Here is a 19,624-nt window from a genome sequence, read left to right as displayed (position 1 = left end):
AACAGAGAGGTATTTTTATAAAAACATGAATCTCAGGTTATGTAGTTTGCCAACCACCCCAGTGATCTGGAGGCAGTGGTACAGTCAGAGAAGGAGGATGGGCTTGAAAGCCACACTCTTTCCCTAACAGGCCCCAGACTATGGGAAATTTATATACATATTTGCTAAGCCAGCAAAATTTGCTCTCATATCCTTTAGTTCTTATTTGTCCTAGAGTCAACTGTGGTGTGCCCTCTCTTGTATGTGTAAAAAGGTAAGTTCCTTGTGAACAAGTGTTGTCAGTTGCATCAGCTTGCTTTTTAAATTGTTTGTACATATAGACATTCTGTGTTGCTTTACCATTTACTCCTGTTGAAGGGGAAGGGCCAGAACCTCAGCTGATAAAAATCGGTGTAGTCCCACTGAAGCCAGTGGAACTACAGTGATTTACAATATTTTATTCTATATATATCCTTGTACTGCCCTTATCACTTTGGTATCTGAACACCTTCTTGTAGTACAATGTGACTAACATCTGTGTCATATGGCTCTTTCTCTCATCTTCTCCTCAGAGAAAGAGTTGGATGTACAGCGGAGCATTTTGTTTTGATAGAGTACTGAGACTGTTTTTTTAAATATTCACACTGTTCTGTACCTATGGAGGGAAGCCAAGGTCAAACAAATGGGCCTTGAACTTAGAATGGAAGGTGGTGAAGTTTGTGATGGTCCTTAGTTCCTAGGGGAGCTCATTCCACAACCATGGAAAGGCTCCAAGAAAAGCTGTTTCTTGCATAAATTAACTTTACACTTTCTATAGAAAGTTCCATTGTGCCAGAAGAGCAGTTGTATTGACCATGGTCCTTATCACTGAGCTTTTGGTTTTGTCAACATGCTCAAGTTTAAAGCTCTGCCACAGCACTGCTTTAATACAGCAGTGTGATCATGGCAAGAGCTCTCTCCCAGTGACTTAGAGGTGAGAGGGAGTCTGGGAGTGCTGTGCTGGGAGTCTGTTTACATTGATGCTTTACAGCACTGTAACTTGCTGCGCTCAGGGGGTTACTTTTTCACACCCCTGAGCCAGAGAGTTATAGCACAGTAACCTGCCAGTATTGACAAGCCCTTAGACTCTTTTACATATCATGGACCTAGCCCCTTGAGCATGTTAAAGGTAAGAACCTGAGACCTTCAACTTGACTTGATATTCCCTGGGAAACCAAGGTATCAAGGGGAAAACAGGTCCAGTGTGCTCCTAGTAGCTTGTGTTGCTGAGGAGATGTTCTGCAGCGTTCTGCAGGGAGATGACCCTACATACCTTTGATGATATATCACTTGGTTGTTAATCCTAGAGACAGTATATTCACTGAGCTGAATACTCCATCAAACCTTCTTACCTAGGAGGGGTGTTGTGTGGTTTAATTAGTGTTTGTAAAGCCCTTTGAAATTCTTGGATGAAAAGCAATATAGAAGTTCAATAGTAGTGTTAATAATAGGCGCACGACTGGTCTGTCAGTTGGATAAATGAGCACAACAGATGCAGAAAGCAGTTCAAGCTAATATTTTTCCACTGGAAGACGGTAGGGAGGGGGGTTAGATTAACTTATTTTTCATTACCCCACAAAGCTGGGCAGGGGGCTGCCCCCCATATCTTCCAAGAACCCTCCTTCCTGCAGCCATGTGGCCTTTGGGAAAAAAACTGCAGGGAGGAACTAGTCATAGACTGATATGCCATTTGCCATTATCACTCTATGTGCTGGTGCCATACCCTACCATGCTTCCACCTTGTCTATGTGGACTGTAACGTTTCTGGGGCAAGGACTCTCCCTCCTTGTGTTTGGACAGTGCCTAGCATATAGGACCCCATTCTCAGTTGGCCTGTAGGCACTATTGTAATAAACATCAGGAATAATAAATGAGCAAATACCCTGTGTGGAATTTGTATTTATTCAGCTGATACATTTCCAGGAAACTTGACTAGTTACTAGTGATTACACACAGATTGAGACACCAGAAGTACAAAGGCCAACTTTCCACATCCATCACTATTTCATTTACCAAGAAAGAAGAGTGGTGGTATTGGTTTGGAGGTGTTTGACATGAGGCCTATATACATTGCCATTGAGCATCTGGGGATCAGCAACTGTACTAAGGGGATGAATACAGAGTCTAGATGTGTCAGTCTTAGAACTGTAAATTTACGATTCAGCTGTGACCACGAAGATGGCTTAGAACAAAAAAGTACAGTGGCTTGTCATTAAAAAGGCATCATCTGCCAACTGTTACAATGCAGTGTTATTTGAGATATTAACTATTCTCCCTGTTCTAATAAATAACTCTGAATATTACACAGTTTCTGATGGCAGACTTCTTTGTATTTGTGACAAAATGTTAAAATGCAAGATTCAGCAGTGTTTACAGCTACTGTCACAGCCATCTTGCTTTAAAGTGTTCACTCTTTCTGTCTAAACTGCAGTGACCATTACTTCACCTTCCCATGATGGGTTGTTAAGCTGACCTAAACCCCCTTATAGGTATCGCTCACCTAGCTGCCGCCTCTGAAGGTGTTTGGATTTACTACAACTATAGAAAAATTGTTCTGTCCTCATAGCAAATGTCTACCCTACAGTAGTATATAGAGTGGCCAACAGACTTCCCTGAGCCTAGGCAAAGCGGGGGAGGGGAGTTCCCGAGCTGGCCCTTCAGTGCCACCTGAGTCTCTGGCAGCAATTTAAAGGGCCTTTGGCTGCTTCTACTACTCCTGTAGCAGCAGTGGTGACCAGGATCCCTATACCCTTTAAAGCTGTTTCCTTTTCCCCCTCTGTGTAGCTGCAGTGTGTTGATGTAGCACTTCTATAGGTTGAACCTCTCTAGTCCAGCACTCTCTGGTCCAGCACATGCGCTGTCTGGCATGATTTTAGTTAACTAGCCGACCACTTATCACGGTTGTGGCCAAATTTCCCATGGTCCCCTAAAGTTTGTTTACAGCCACCAGTCCTGGCTGTCAGTGTTCTGTGCTGTTATTTAGCTCTAATTTACTCCTAAGTGTCTTCTAAGAGCCCAGTAAGCAGTGAAAGTGTTGGTAATGCTGCTAGATAATACTGACTTTCCATGGTTTGGTAAATTCTCTGCTTGGCACAGGTCAGGTCCTGAAGGTGCAAGACTAGAGAGATTCAACTTGTATTGTAGATATATCTTGAGTCAAGAGAAAAAACACTTGCAATACAACCTGACAGGGAATTCCAAGAAAAACATGTGGGAAGGACTAGACAAACCAAGTTGTACAAAATAAGCATTAATTAGAAGCTTTGCCAAATGTTCAGCCTGAACCGAAACTATTTTTTAGTAAGAAACAGTTGGATATAAAGCCTCTACTAGTAAACAAAATTACACAACCCCTTAACTCTCTATTTAAAAAAAATGTCCTGGCAGGACAACAGAGTGATGTCATCACGTCACTCTATGTCCTGCCTCAACCCTCCCTTGTGGCCTCGCCCCAGGAGCTCTGATCAAGTGATCATCCAGGGAGGGAGGAAGCAGCTCCATTCCCCGGTGCCCCCTGGAGCAGCATCCATCTGCCTCTGGCCCCCGCCTTAGCCTGTGCAGCCTACATGCCTGCTGCACAGCTTTGCTCTGTGTGGCCCGGTCCAAGCCACAGCACTTGGCAGGTGCCCTGCAGGTCTCCCTGCGAGTGAGTGACTCCTGCATGTGCCAGTGACCCAGCACCAGGCCTCTGGCTCAGGCATGCTCTCCCAGGCCTGTCACAAGCTGGGCAGGTCTTCTTGGCCATTCCACACAGCTGGCCATTTGGGGATTGTCGCAACTTGGTTCAGTGATGTGATGGGAGCCCCCAGGGGTTAAAGCCGACTACACAGTCAAAACGACTGGATGATGGTGAAACAAATGTTTTTTTATTAAACAGAATGGTTCTTTTATCAAAAATCAAGTGTCTTTTAAATGAATTTTAAAACAAGCAATTGCCTAGTGCTTTTACAGGAGGGGAAAACTGAACCAAACTGCACATTACAAACTTTGTGATTATAATTCAATTATATTAAATCACTATCTCTAATTCGCTTAAGGCAGCACAGCATGCAAGCAAAAAATACAAAAACAAAGCCAATATAATGATGATAAAAACTCAGTCCACAACCAGCCCCTCTATGGTTATTTTAGGCAGCTGGTGGAGTTAGTTATTAATCTACCTCTACAACTTAACAATTCCTAGGTTTCTATTTCTAACACTTATACTTGGCCTAAATACAACACCACTACACAACACAAGATTATACAATTTATGCAGTGTGGTTAATAGAACTCAGTTACACTCTACAGAATTACACAGTGAAATTAACATGATTCAAATATTAACTAAACCAATAACTAATATATTAAAGCAATACTTACAAATCCAGCAATGATAACAACATAAAGACACACTAGAAATTGGAGCATGCTCAGGACTCGCACACCCCTATCTTTGACTCAAAGGGTGGGGAGGCAGCCTCAGGGTGATCAATCCTTCAGCCGGGCAAAAAAGACATGTGCCCTCAACACTCGGAACCTCCTCGAACAAAGGGGTCGAGGGTCTTTTATAACATAACCTGATATCCGGTACCTTATTAGGGTCTGTTCCCTGGCCGGGTCTGATAGGCTGGCAATGAGGTAATGTGCAATATTGCTCTATAGGATTTTTCATGATGCCCACCTGATGGCCCCATGGAAAGAGTCGGGTGCGGGCATGGTCAGTGTGCATGGCAGTTGCATCATATCTCCCTTTGCCTACCTCCCTACCTTCAAGGACCGGTCAAGAGAGTCTTATTTATCTCTTGCAGCTGTGCTCTATCTTTTCATGCTCACCTCCCTGTTCTATGATGCCTACAAGGTTAAATTCCATTCACAGAAAGCTGCATTGTGCACTTACAAGTTATGCTTTCTCAGAGTGTGTCAGCGGCCTATATTTTCTGTGAGGGGCCTTTGTGTGGCAGAATGAGCAATGCGCGTGCGAGGCCGTGGTCAAAAGGACCTGCTCTGCAACTGGGATGGCATGGTTACACGGTTGTGGCTGCTTCCCTGGCTCTCCAGAAAGGCTGCTCTTGGCTCCCTGGGCTCGCCACAGAGCAAAACTGTCCCAACAGGCCCATTCAGAAAGGCTGGGCTGCGAGCGGGCTGTGTCCTGCTGCAATGGCAGGGGTTGTGCTGCCCAGCCTGATGGTGCTCTTGGGCAGAGGGGCACACAGCTCAACAAAGTTGTGGCAGGGGGCAGAATGTGTGTAGGGAGGGAGGAAGGGGGATAGGGTATATATGGGGATGGGTGGTGTGGTTAGGGTTGCCAGGTGTCCGATTTTGAACAGAACAGTCCAGTATTTGAGCTTTCTGTTCGGGAAACAAATTGAGAAAATATAAATGAGAACATATAAATGTCCAGTATTTTCTAAATAAGATGTAATGTAGATTGTGATGTCATGTCAAGTGTGTCCGGTATTTTTGTTGAAACAATCTGGCAACCCTAGGGCTACGTCTACACTGGCATCCCTTCCGGAAAAGAGATGCTAATGTAGCACGTGGGAATAGGCAAATCCGTGGGGGATTTAAATATCCCCTGCGGCATTTGCATTAACATGGCTGCCGCTTTTTTCCGGCTTGGGGAAAAGCCGGAAAAAAGCGCCAGTCTAGACATTATTCTCTGGAAAATAAAGCCTTTTCCGGAGGATTTCTTATTCCTACTTTCAAATAGGAATAAGAAATCCTCCGGAAAAGGCTTTATTTTCCGGAGAATAACGTCTAGACTGGCGCTTTTCTCTGGCTTTTCCCCAAGCTGGAAAAAGCGGCAGCCATGTTAATGCAAATGCCGCAAAAGCGGCAGCCATGTTAATGCAAATGCCGCGGGGGATATTTAAATCCCCCGAGGATTTGCCTATTCCCACGTGCTACATTAGCATCCCTTTTCCGGAAAGGGGTGCCAGTGTAGACACAGCCTAGGTGTGGTAAGGGGTGATGGTGGGGGTGAGAGTGATATAGGAATAAAGGCAGGGGGACAGGCAGTGTGGGGATGTGCAGGAGAAAGAGTTAGGGATGGATGGGGGTGTAGAAATGGAGGAAGGAGGTGGGGGTAGGGAGAGGCAGTGGGAGGGGTTAAAGAGGATGGATGAGGATAGGAATGGAGGTGGGACAGGGATGAAAGGAGAGGGTTGGGCTGTGGACCATGGAGCTCTAGGATAAGGGCTAGAAGCCCAGATTAGCCCACCAAGCTCTCTTCCCACATGACCCACGTCTCGTTCTCAGTAAGGTGTGGGCATGTAAAACTGAGGGCTCTCCCATGGTTCCATGTCTCTCCATTGCACCCTGTCTGCATGGAGAATGTCCCAGTCACACAGCAGGAGCTCACTTGCCAGCTGGAAGGGCACATCTGGAGTGCTGCCGGACATAGAGTGTGGGGAATTCTCTCCCTACCTGGCCACTTGCACGTAACCCAGCCCCTTCCCCTCACTAGTGAGCCAGGTGCCCAGGAGCACCCAGAACGAAGGGGATTCACTTGGACTTGGGCCCCATTTTACTGATTGTGTTTGGTTTTCGTTTATATGTGAGGCCCACAAGCCCACAGAGCAGTGGACCAGTGCTAGCTGCCAGGAGAGGCTCTGAACTCTGCACACAAACGAACTATTTTATTGGCGTGTGTGGCAGGAGTGGGAAGGGGGTGGGGGAAAATGGCTGGCGATTGTGGGGAATGGGCAGGATGGGCTGAGAGTGCTCGGATAGAGGGGCCCATCCAGGAGCATGGTGGGGTGGGAGCGGAGAATGGTGCAGGTGACTTGGGGTCATGGAGAGTACAGCTGGGCTCACTGCAAGATTAACTGGCTCTTTGGCCGTGAAAGCGGCCAGCGAGAAGGGGGGTTGGTGAGCATAGCAAGCAGGGGGCACGGCCCTCTAGTTCTAGTATATATGTATATTATACATATAAAACTCATCTAGAATACCCATGAAGTCTCAATATTCACTCTTTTAACACTCCCATTGTATGAAGGGCACCATAACTGAACTAATTACTGAAGAATGTCCAGACCACTGTGTTCCCTCATTTATCCCCCTCGAGTATGGAAAATTGTCCCACTCTCCCTGTTCCTCTACTTTAGCTTCCTAAGAAGTACTAGTCTTAAACCCTCATTTTGGCCTCTAGAATAAATACTTATTAACCGCAGGCCATGTTCCTGTTTCTTAGCAGGAGGCAGCTGTCAACCCTAATCTGGAAAAGGTTTTATTTCCTGGCAATAATTTTTTTAATTGTTGCCTTATTTCCACTCTCTAATTTTGAAGGGGCAATGGAGAAGCCTTTGGTGGAGTTCATGGTTCCCCACTCGTTGGTCTTAAAGATAATTAGTTTTATGAGATGCTTCAGTCAAACCTTCAGCCATGTCACAGCTCAAAAACTGCTCTTTTCCTAGGAGGATAATGACTTAGTAGTTAGGAAGAGAACTGATGAGCATTAGTTGGCTTAATGCTGATGTGGAAGTAAGAGAGCATGGACATCTACCTTTGTCCATTTTGTTGTTTTCTAAATTTATGATGCTTCTAATGACACGTTGTAGGGAAATCATTAAACTACTTGTACACCTTACAGGGTTCTAAATGAACTCTATCAACTCAAGTGACCTAGACATCCTTGTAGACAGCTGGATGAAGATCTCTGCTCAATCTGAGGCTTAAAAAACAAACAAACAAGATGTTAGATTGCATAAAGAACAGAGTAGTAAGCAATATAGATACTGTTATCATGCCCTTATATAAGCACCTAACCTGTATCCTTTGTGCAGTGCTGATCACCCCCTCTCCGGAAGGATATTGCTGAATTAGAGAGAGTTCAGAGAGTTGGGATGAGAATGATCAAAGAACTGGAAAATCTTTCCTCTGAAGAGAGATTGGGATTGTTTACTTTAGGAAACAGATAAGAGGGAACATGATAAAAGTATATAAAATAATTATGGTATAGTGAAAGTAGGCTGGGAACTTATCTTCTCCCTGTCTGATAACTCTAAAGCATAAGGTCAAAAATTTCAACAAAATTAAAAAGGTATGACATGTAAAACTGATAAAAAGAAATATTTTTTCACACAGTATATGATTAAACTATTGGACTTATTGCCACAGTAAGTCATGGAGGACAAGAATTTAACAACATTCAAAAAGAGAATGGCTATTTCTATGGATCTTTGAGCGTGTCAATAGTATCCAGAGTTGCCATAATTCATGAAAATAAATTTTGCAGAAGAGATATTACATTTTCTGTGTTAGAGTTTACAACAATTTCTAAATATGAGAGATTGGGATGGTAGCCAATATAGAGGACAGATAACTACACCAGTACCTCTCACTGTGGGTTCTTACATCTTCCTCTAAGGCAGTTGGAGCAGGACATTGATGAAGATGGGACATTAGACTAGATGGACCTTGGGTCAGATCCTGTCTGGCAATTCCTGTGACCGTATAAAGCCAATAACACTTTAAATTGCTATAACACTTTGTGTTCAAAGTACCGTAAAGACAAAGTCTAATTTCTTACTAAGTAAGTAGCAGAATGTCTGTGGAATTAAATACATTTGAGCTTAGCACCAATCATTTTCAATACCTCCTGAATGTCAGGGCCTTTTTTTAGTGTCTCATTCAATTTTGCTTCTTGTATCAGCTCCAAACCTGGCAGAACAATTCAGACCAAGGGCTTTTTTTTTAAGCCATTGCATGTGGATATCAATGCTTTGATAACATCATGTGGGAATAAACTTGTTCAATTTACCTCAGGTGAATACATCAGAGGGTGGTGTACTAAGAAGGATATGAGCTCTGCCTGGGGTCAGATTTTTGAAATCAGTTGTTTGTTTGCTGGTAGTTCTGTAGCCTGGAGTGCCACATGGACCTTTCTGAAAATCTGATATGAACACAAAATAAGAAGCTGTCAGCACGTTGTCTTTGGTAAAAGGAGCAAGACTGCAGTGATGACCTGTAATACACTGTACTCTGAGATCAATGACTGAGAGATGTAAAAAAGACGCTGACATCTAAGAAGAATGTGCGAGAATGGGAATTTAAAGGCCATTGGCTGAAATCTATTGGCCAAGTCCTTAAGTTTTTCCTCGGGGCCTGATTCTTCTCTTATTTAAGATGGTTTTACATCAGTGTAACCTTTTGACCATAATGGAGTTATCCCTAATTTACTGTTACATAAATTAGTATAGACTCAGACCCTCAGAATTTATTCAGTCCTTAGCCAGGTGAACTCCTGTTGACTTAAAGGGCTTGATTCTCTTTTCATAATAGTGTAACTTGAGAGTAATTCCTGCAACATCAACGGATTTACACCCACATAAAACTGGGGTCAGTGAGATCAGAATCAGGACAATGAGTTCAATAGTTAAATATCAGAGGGGTAGCCGTGTTAGTCTGAATCTGCAAAAGCGACGAGGAGTCTTGTGGCACCTTATCGACTAACTGAAGTGTAGGAGCATAAGCTTTCGTGGGCAAAGACCCACTTCGTCAGATGCAGGTAGTGGAAATTTCCAGAGGCAGGAATAAATATGCACGCCAGGATCAGGCTGGAGATGACGAGGTGGATCTAATCAAGGAGGATGAGGCCCACTTCTAGCAGCTGATCTGGAGGTGTGAATTCCAAGAGAGCAGAAGCTGCTTTTGTAGTTAGCGAGCCATTCACAGTCTTTGTTTAATCCAGAGTTGATTGTGTCAAACTTAAAGATGAACTGTAGCTCAGCAGTTTATCTTTGAAGTCTGGTCCTGAAGTTTTTTTGCAGTCATGATTTTATAGACTTCTATCATAGCCCCCCTTAGTATCATCTTTTCTAAGATGAAAAGTCCAAGTCTTTTTAATCTCTTCATATGAGACCCATTACAAACCCATTTTTGTTGCCCCTTTCTGAACCTTTTCCAATGCCAATATATCATTTTTGAAATGAGATGACTACATCTATATGCTGTATTCAAGATGTGGGCGTACCATGGTTTTATAAATGGTAGAGTTTTCCTTTTCAGAATTGAGACCAGCTCAAAAGATTTACTGTACAGTTCAGATTTTGAGTGGGAACACTGAATTGTTTGTTAATGAGAACACGTTTAATCCAGAATCTCCTGCTTTTAGGGTGCATGACTTCACAGGTTTTTCTGAATCTGAGCTGACTACAACAGAAGACTCTTTCAATAGGCCAGACCTTGAGAGTTATCAAACAGCTGCTGAGCAAACCTGGTGGTGCCAGACCCTGAGCTGGTGTAAATGAAAATACCTCTACTGGTTTTTACCAGCTGACTTATAAAGGGATTTTTCCCATTGACTTCAGTGCCAATCCTTTAAAAGCTCAATCAGAGCGGTGGGTGCTTAAAATCTCTCTGGATTTGGCCTCTGTTAACAAAATAATTTTACCTTATTCCCTTTGCCCCGATGGCAATATTTTGGCCAAAAAAAACAATTAAAACTTCATTTTTTATGAGTGGCTGCATGGTATCAGCATTTTCACTCCGCACTGATAATACTGAACGGGCACCACTCTAATCAGTTAGATAAATAGCATACCTCATAAAAATGTTAAATATTTATCTGTCTGATAGACTGCAATAACTCTGCCTTTTGGGTACATAATACATATCTGATAAGTTTGTATTACCGAATAAGAGACTGGTTTGAAGCCCAGCCCATTGGCTGCAGTGGACTTTGGATCAGAGCCGAAATCAGTAACTCCAACAGGTGGGTCTCTGTTGAAGAGCTTGACCTTGGTCCTACTGGCACTGTTAACTGAGGTTTAAGTGTTTAGGATACAAAGACTGTAGAAAATATAGATATATTAGCCATATTTTGATGGTGCCCCTCTCTCCTATCTTTCACGTGTTTCTGATCTCCTGGGGCTGGCCACAGAGCAGCCAGAGTAGTCCTCAGTGTGAGTTAGAGTTTTACACTTGGATTCTATGACTCTGTGGAGTTGCAAGAAATTCCAGAATCAAGGCCATGGTGCACATGCGTACACTCAGAGGAGACAGCTGCGGCATTCCCTCTAGTCTAGTCAGAAGCAGAGGGAGAAAGTTAACTCCTTCCTGGCAATCTTTGGTTGAGATATACACATGCTATCACACTTTCCCCTGGGAAACACACACACGATGTTTAGTAATCACCAGCACCCATCACCCTAGGTTCAGAGCCTTACTTTAAAATCTTGGGACATTATATGCCTCTGAGCATGAGGCTGTCTCCTATCCTCTCCTCTGCAGGTGAGTACCTCTGTTTGATCTGCTCATCAGCCCATTCCCATGGCATCAGTTCCACTTGAAGAACTGGAACAGTGACTGATGTCCTGGCCTTAGAGCAGCAGCATGGAACACGCTAGCAGAGTCAATGGCTACTTCCACAGCTGCCCTCCAATCTTTCCTGATCCAGACACAGGAGCATTTATGGAGCTAGTATAGATGATGCCTGTGTAGCTTGCTGGCCTGAAGAAAACAGAAGTGCCATAATGAGCCCTACTCAGCAAATCTCATTTTAGTTTTCCTTCCCAGCTCACACATCAAGGTATAGAACAGAGATGCTAGTTAGAAACATCCTCTTGTTATCTCTTTAAGTATCTGGAATATACAGTAATGTTCTTTAATGTCTCGTTGGTAAACTGCTTGTGTCTGGAAAAAAGCAAAACCACAGCTGTGTGCTTGGGGAACTAGTTTAGAGCTGAATTTCTCTGAACTTTTGCCAAGCAGCACAAGAAACAAACAGAACACGATTTCTGCTGATCCAGCATCATGGAGTCTTTGCCAAACTTCCTGTGAGGACTTGTGAAAGCAATATAAAATCTGTTTCTGAAATGGACGTCTTGTCATCCTTAAAACAAGCAGTGGGAATAAAATCAGAGGCTGCTTGCAGTGCAATTAGCAGCCATTCGAAGGGTACACAAAACTTTGTGTAGCACTATGTACTTCTATAGTATTTTCCATAGTAAGGTTTTAAATATTAATGATTAAAATAGAAGTTTATAAATAATTAAAACAATAACTCTGAGGCAAACCTTAAAGTCTATGAGTCTATTTAACTGTGGGGTAGATGTTTGAGCTTGAAATCAAGGACCCTGTGAGGTGAGAGAGTCCAAGAGCTTGGGCTGCAGCTTGAGCCCCATGAGCATAAATCCTATGTCATGGGGCCAGCCGCAGTGTCTAACTGCAGTGTAGACATACCCAGCAGTTTGACATGTCTGAGGTAAAAATAAAAACAACAAATGGTCTGGTAGCACTTTATAGACTAACAAAACATGTAGATGGTATCATGAGCTTTTGTGGGCACAGCCCACTTCTTCAGATGACCGGAGTCTTGAGTTTAGGATGTGCAGACCCAAAATAAATAGGGGAGAAAAAAGAGGGGGGAAGGGAAAAAAAGGAAGAGGGCAGCAAACAAGGAGCAGGAGGTATGAAAATATCAAAGGGAAAAACAAGTAGGCAGAACTGGTAACCTATAAGCACCTAAAGATTGGATAGTTAAAAGAAGCAAATAAGGATCAAAGGATAGCAATTAGATAGGAAAGGAACTAACACAAGAATCTACACAAAGAGCTGTTGGCACCTTCATTGAATGTTAGATTAATAATGTCCCAGCCATCCATTACCTCGATTGAGGAGGTCATCAGTGTGAGAATTGAATTTGTGGATGAAATCTAATTCCAATCCCTCTCTGTGTATTTGGTTTGTAGAATTGGTTTGTGACAAGACAACCACCTGGAGATCTTTTAAAGAGTGATTAGAGAGACTGAAGTGTTCTCCAACAGGTTTCTGTATGTTCCCTTTATGTATATCTGATTTCTGTCCATTGATTCTTTCCCGTAGGGACTGTGCAGTTTGTCCAATATATATAGCAGTTGGGCATTGCTGGCATTTGATGGCATAGTTCAAATTACTGGATGTGCAGTTAAATGAGCCTTTGATTTGGTAGCTTATGTTGTTGGCTCCAGTGATGAATTCGCTTGTATAGATATGTGGGCAGAGTTGGCACCGTTGTTGATTGCAGGGCGGGGTTCCTGGATGCTTATGATGTGGTTGTGTAGCATGGTGTCACATTATTGGATTCTAAAGATCACTGTTGCACCCATGGGGAGGGGGGTGTCTGCCCCAAAAGTTTGTACTAATGGGGTCATGTGAGGTATCACATGAAATGTTATGTTCTCCTGATTCTGTATATGCTATTCATGTACTTGTATAATGTCTGTATGTGAAGTTATAATTGTGTACTCTGTGTTGATGCTGGAAGGTTCTCTGTCTGAGGCAGAGCAATGGGCAAAGAATGTTCAGCTAGTGGCTATGCTAATTATTGGCTCCAGAGACAATAGATCTCTAAGTGCCAGAAACACTCCTGAGGAATGTCTGGATACCTGCAAGCCAGCCAGAATAATGGTTACTGACTTGGGACACAAGGATAGGTCACTGGACCATGTGGCCTGCTCTGGCCAGGAAGATGCCAGGGGAGGTATATAAGTGCATGTGACACCCTCCATCTTGTCTTGAGTTCAGCTCCTGATCCCAGATTCAACCTTGCAGAGAACAACAAGCTGTGAAGAATCGTGGGCCCATCCTGACCTAGGATGTACACCAGAGACTTTTAAGATAGCAGTTTATGACATCTCTGCTAAAAGCCTGTATCAAGAACTGGGTGATTCGATGCATGTAATGTATTTTCTTTAACAACCTTACTCTCATGCTTTTTCTTCTTTTAGTATAAACCTTTAGATTTTAGATTCTAAAGGATTGGCTCAGCATGATCTTGTGGGTAAGATCCAGAGTATAAATTGACCTGGGAACTGTGGCTGGTTACTTGGGACCGGAAGAACCGATTTGGGGAAAGTGAGATTGGGTTCTATAACCCCCCACCTGTGTGTTAGGCCCAGGGCTGACTGGGGCACAGGAAGAGCTGGGGTGTCAGATTGGGGCACAGGAAGAGCTGGGGTGTCATAGCCTGGTGAGGCTTCTTGCTGGCCAGATTGGCAGCTGAAGTGCTCTGTGTGACTGGTTTGTGGCCTATTTGGGAAGGGCCTCCAGTCAGGGGCTATAAGGAGCCCCGAGTTTGAGCAATTCACCCTGAGCGGACACTCCCAGCTCTGCTCAGACCCGACCTGGTCCGTCACAGTCAGGGCTGCTTACAGCCCCAGACTGGAGACCTTCCAAACAGGTCACAAACCAGTCACACCGAGCGCTTCAGCTGTCGATCTGGCCAGTGAGAAGCCTCATGAGTGAAACCCCTCTGACACCCCAGCTCTTCCTGTGCCCCAATCAGCCTCGAGTTTTGAGCAATTCGCCCTGAACGGATGCCCTCAGCTGCACTCAGACCCGGCCCAGTCCGTCACACGTGGTGACCAGAAAGTTTCAAGTTGGGGGGTTGTCTGTAAGCGAGAATAGCACCTTCCATTCCCCTGGCTTCTATCAAGTCCCTTCTTATTAGTGCGGTGCAAGCAGGTGCCCTGAGGTGTGCTCTGGCAACGTGCATTGGGTACAGCCCCACTTAAGATCTCCATACATCCTGCTTCTCACTCAGGTGCCATTGCTTTCAATGGTCTCCACATCTGCCAGTTATGGGCCAGATTTGTCCACAGGGACCAATCAGTCCTTATTTAATCAAATCCACATTGCTTCCAATCTGAATATTGCATTAATTAGGTCTGGGTCTTGTAACTTTGAATTTATATAGTAATGACTTCATGCCCTGGTGCTTATTCACAAAGAGTGCATCAGATCCACAACCCTTATAGTTCAAAAAATATTTAATCTCTGTCTCCCAACAGTTCTGCCTCAGTGACCCATGGCTCTAGGAAATGAAAAGTTGTTTTTCTCTGTTAAGTAAGGTCCCATGGGAATCAAGACTAGGCGAAAAACAACTGAGGAGAGTTGGCAGTTATTCAAAGGGACATAGTTAAGGGCCCAAAAGCAAGCCATTCCTCTGCGTAGGAAAGATAGAAAATATGGCAAAAAACTTCCTTGGCTTAACCACAAGATTTTGTATGATCTAAAAATAAAAAAGAGTCATATAAAAATGGAAACTAGGACAAATTACAAAGGATGAATATAGGCAAACAACACAGGAATGCAGGGGCAAGATTAGAAAGGCAAAGGAACAAAATGAGCTCAAACTAGCTATAGGAATAAAGGGAAACAAGAAGACTTTTTATAAATACAATACCAAGGACAGGGGAGGCCCACTGCTCAGTGAGGAGGGGGAAACAGTAACCGGAAATGTGGAAATGGCAGAGTTGCTTAGTGACTTCTTTGTTTTGGTCTTCACTGAGAAGTCTGATGAAAGAATGCCTAACATAGTGAATGCTAGTGGGAAGGGAGTAGGTTTAGAAGATAAAATAAAAAAAAGAAGAAGTTAAAAATTACTTAGAAAAGTTAGATGCCTGCAAGTCACCAGGGCCTGATGAAATGCATCCTAGAATACTCAAGGAGCTGATAGAGGAGGTATCTGAGCCTCTAGCTATCATCTTTGGAAAATCATGGGAGACAGGAAAGATTCCAGAAGACTGGAAAAGGGCAAATATAGTGTCCATCTATAAAAAGGGAAATAAGAACAACCCAGGAAACTACAGACCAGTTAGTTTAACTTCTGTGCCAAGGAAGATAATGAAGCCAGTAATTAAGAAAATCATCTGCAAAGCACTTGGAAGGTGGTAAAGTGGAAGGGAACAGCCAGCATGGATTTGTAAAGAACAAATCATATCAAACTAATCGGATAGCTTTCTTTGATAGGATAACAAGTCTTGTGGATAAGGGAGAAGCAGTGGATGTGGTATACCTAGACTTTAGTAAGGCATTTGATACGGTCTCGCATGATATTCTTATCAATAAACTAGGCAAATGCAACTTACATGGGGCTACTATAAGGTGGGTGCATAACTGGCTGGATAACCATATTCAGAGAGTAGTTATTAATGGTTCTCAATCCTGCTGGAAAGGTATAACAAATGGGGTTCCGCAGGGGTCTGTTTTGGGACCGGCTCTCTTCAATATCTTCATCAACGATTTAGATATTGGCATAGAAAGTATGCTTAATAAGTTTGCAGATGATACCAAGCTGGGAGGGGTTGCAACTGCTTTGGAGGATAGGGTCATAATTCAAAATGATCTGGACAAATTGGAGAAATGGCCTGAAGTAAACAGGACGAAGTTTAATAAGGACAAATGCAAAGTGCTCCACTTAGGAAGGAACAGTCAGTTTCACACTTACAGAATGGGAAGCGACTGTCTAGGAAGGAGTACAGCAGAAAGGGATCTAGAGGTTATAGTGGACCACAAGCTGAATATGAGTGAGCAGTGTGATGCTGTTGCAAAAGAAGCAAACATGATTCTGGGATGCATGAACAGGTGTGTTGTGAGCAAGACATGAGAAGTCATTCTTCCACTCTACTCTGCGCTGGTTAGTCCTCAGTTGGAGTACTGTGTCCAGTTCTAGGCACCTCATTTCAAGAAAGATGTGGAGAAATTGGAGAGGGTCCAGAGAATGATTAAAGGTCTAGAGAACATGACCTATGAAGAAAGACTGAAAGAATTGGGCTTGTTTAGTTTAGAAAAGAGAAGATTGAGAGGGGACATGACAGCAGTTTTCAGGTATCTAAAAGGGTGTCAAAAGGAGGAGGAAAAAAACTTGTTCATCTTGGCCTCTGAGGATAGAACAAGAAGCAATGGGCTTAAACTGCAGCAAGGGAGGTTTAGGTTGGACATTAGGAAAAAGTTCCTAACTGTCAGGGTAGTTAAACACTGGAATAAGTTGCCCAGGGAGGTTGCGGAATCTCCATCTCTGGAGATATTTAAGAGTAGGTTAGATAAATGTCTATCAGGGATGGTCTAGACAGTATTTGGTCCTGCCATAAGGGCAGGGGACTGGACTCGATGACCTCTCGAGGTCCCTTCCAGTCCTAGTATTCTATGATTCTGTTGAGAGCTGCTTTTCATTTCTGGCACCATTTCTATGGTTGAAAAGTGAATGTTTCCACCTCATTGTGAAAACAATAACAGTGACACTCCTGCCTAAGAGCTGCATTTACTAAATTTCAGGTTAGGTGCAAAATATGTCATTTGTTTGAGAAGCAATTATTTCATGAATATATGCTCACCTTTCAGCATTGGCCTCACTCTGCTTTATACTAAAAGTAGCAAATACAAAGGTATTTTGAATGTTATAGGGAAAAGATATCTCAACTATGTCCAGTATCATTCTCCAAAAGTATTGTCTAACCTTCACCTTCCATGAAGCATTGGCCTCCTTTATTCTTTTAAAAAGTTTTTACTGATTTTGTTTTCTAAACAGAAAATTCAAAGTTGAGAGAACCATTATACAATAATACATACTTATGACCAAGGTATTACATGTTGAATCTTGGTTCTGTTGAATGCACTGTTGAAAACTGCCATCTGGTTGGAAATGTTTATTGTGTATAAAGTACCTGTGATAATTGTCAGTGTTTCTAGTATAAATAATGTTCTCAGGGCGTGAGTCCTTGAAGTCAAATCCTGCTCCCCTGATTCCCTAATGGATGAGGCCGCAAACACTGCGGGGAGCATGAAAAACACCAAAGTCCCTTTTACATCACAGAACAGTGTTCTATGGCTAATCTGTGTGGGCCTGTGGAGAGGAATTTATGGGCTGTGTATCACAGATCCACGGACCTAAAGCCTTACATGTGTGGGATAAGAGGCTTTACATCACAGCCCACATGTGCTGTAGTATGGAGGAGAACTGGGCCGTACTTAAAGCCTTTGGACTGCAGCTTTGGACAGAGAGTTCTGGATTTGTCCCTGAGCTGTATACGTCTACTTATTAATTGCAGGTGAAATCTACTTGTGAAATCTTACTTTGTTGACTATCTCCCATGTTAGGAATTCTCAGGTTCCAAAGTCATAGTTCATCCATGACAGTCATTTTAAAAATGTGGCAGTCAGACTTTATCTCTGATTGATATTAAAGTCCATAGGCCAAATGAGTTACTCGTTAGGTAGTAATAGAGTCACATGGGCTGAAAGAAAAGGCTGGGATTTAAAGGTTAACTTACCTGTCTGAATGCGTATGTGTGTGAAATTGCAGAGTTGATAGAGAAATAGTCCCAAGCTTTTTCTGCACCCCAATCTTTACATCATAAAACAAAATAAACATCATAAGGGTTAAAATTTCTTGCCCCATTATTATCTGAAATGACAAAACCTACAAACTGGAAAATACAAGTTTCCTAGTTTAACCACCTTTTTTCCGGCAGCATTTCTGACTTTCAAAAGTTTTGTTTAGAAAGGGGGAAACATTACAGCTATGGTGTAGTCTTACTAATAGTAATATGGTACCATTTTCTTAACACATTTATCACTGTCTGATCAAATTTTAATATTTAAAACATTCTTAATAGAATCAGTTGTATTAATAACTGATGTGGATTCCCCACAAACTGGCAGATTTCTTCAATTCATTACAGAGAACCAAAACAATTTCAAAGATAAAACCATTCTGAGGTCTCCAAAACTGCAAATCTCAGTTTTGTCAAAGCAACTCTTTGTGAAAAATCTCATTTGCCACTGAAGATGCAATAATGTATGTTACAATTCGTGATCAGATTATATATTTACACAAACATATATACACACACCTCTATTACAGTGAATACCCATATAAAATGACATTATCTGTGTATCTTACATGAATTATCTGTGTCCTTTCTTTACTGGGTGGGGTTTCTCTGAAGGTCTACCATTCGCATCCTGACTCAGCCATTACCTGCTGAATTTTTAAGATAAGTGAAAAAAAGTAAACATCAAAATGTTTAGCATTTAAAATGGCTTCACCTCATAAGGCTGCAGACAATACTTTTCGAACACTAAAACATTGGCCGTCTGTGGTTTTTTTGGACTGACAAAACAGAAAAAATAGATTTTTAAAAAGAAACTACCGCTGTTAGAAGAAAAAAGCTAGCACTGAGTTCCTGTTTTGGGAGCACAACTGTTCAAAGGAGATAAAAATAAGACAACCCATTGTTGACCTCACACCAGTATAAATAGGGAGTACCTGCACTGATGTCAGTAGAGTTAACCAGTATAAAACTTGTGTATGAGAGATTATGATCTCACCCAGAGTTTGAAAAGCAGAACAAACAACTGAGTAAAAGTAAATGTATATCTTGTGCTAGCTGCACATTTCCTTTGAAAAAGCTAATGATAACAAAAGAACAAGCTGATCCCTTTGTCTTATGGATGTAGCCAATTATGATCGTCAATGTTCTTAAACATCTCAGTAAATAAGTTACAATTTTCTGAACATTGCATTTTAAAACTATCATTCTGACTATCACTAAATCTGCACTTCTCTCTTTCTGCACTGAAATAGAAAACTCAGATGGCTGGAGGGGAGAGTGAACTGAGACTGACCTCCACCATCACTAACACTATGAGGCATATCTCTTACTTCCCTCTGTAAACAATTTAAACTGCAATCTGAAACCTGGAATCTCTTCAGTCTAAACTGTTATTGAGGGTTTTACAAAATAAATATTTCCTGTTACTTAGCAGCATATTTCTGGTTTGCAGTAGGCAGTGGTGTCAGCAAACAAAGGACGGGGGAGGAAAGGCAATTCAGCTGAGGAGGGCCTCTCCACTTGTCCCC

The 19,624-nt window shown here is 42.5% G+C and overlaps 1 protein-coding gene and 1 long non-coding RNA gene across 7 annotated transcripts in view; one reads left to right on the top strand and one right to left on the bottom strand.

Moving 5' to 3' along the window:
• The first annotated feature begins 65 nt into the window (after positions 1-65).
• Positions 66-19,624, top strand: part of ZNF131 (zinc finger protein 131) — a 61,427-nt gene continuing 41,868 nt past the window's right edge. For all 4 annotated transcript variants that reach the window (XM_075932487.1, XM_075932488.1, XM_075932490.1 and 1 more), the window contains exon 1: positions 66-253. The gene's annotated coding sequence lies outside the window, so the exon portion shown is untranslated. The remainder of the gene's footprint in view (positions 254-19,624) is intronic.
• LOC106733096 (uncharacterized) lies at positions 5,917-18,869 on the bottom strand. 3 transcript variants are annotated; one of them, XR_012904927.1, is made up of 6 exons: positions 18,665-18,869; positions 18,033-18,106; positions 11,169-11,451; positions 8,762-8,893; positions 7,768-7,878; positions 5,917-7,672 (listed from the first exon to the last, which is right to left on the bottom strand). It is a non-coding gene; the product is annotated as an uncharacterized LOC106733096 (long non-coding RNA). The 3 variants fall into 3 exon arrangements; XR_001369350.3 differs by having other exon boundaries at positions 11,241-11,451; XR_001369349.3 differs by lacking the exon at positions 11,169-11,451.

This window comes from Pelodiscus sinensis, chromosome 6 (assembly GCF_049634645.1).
Source record: "Pelodiscus sinensis isolate JC-2024 chromosome 6, ASM4963464v1, whole genome shotgun sequence".
Lineage (NCBI taxonomy): Eukaryota > Metazoa > Chordata > Testudines > Trionychidae > Pelodiscus > Pelodiscus sinensis.
This window is presented reverse-complemented; position numbering and strand designations above follow the sequence as displayed.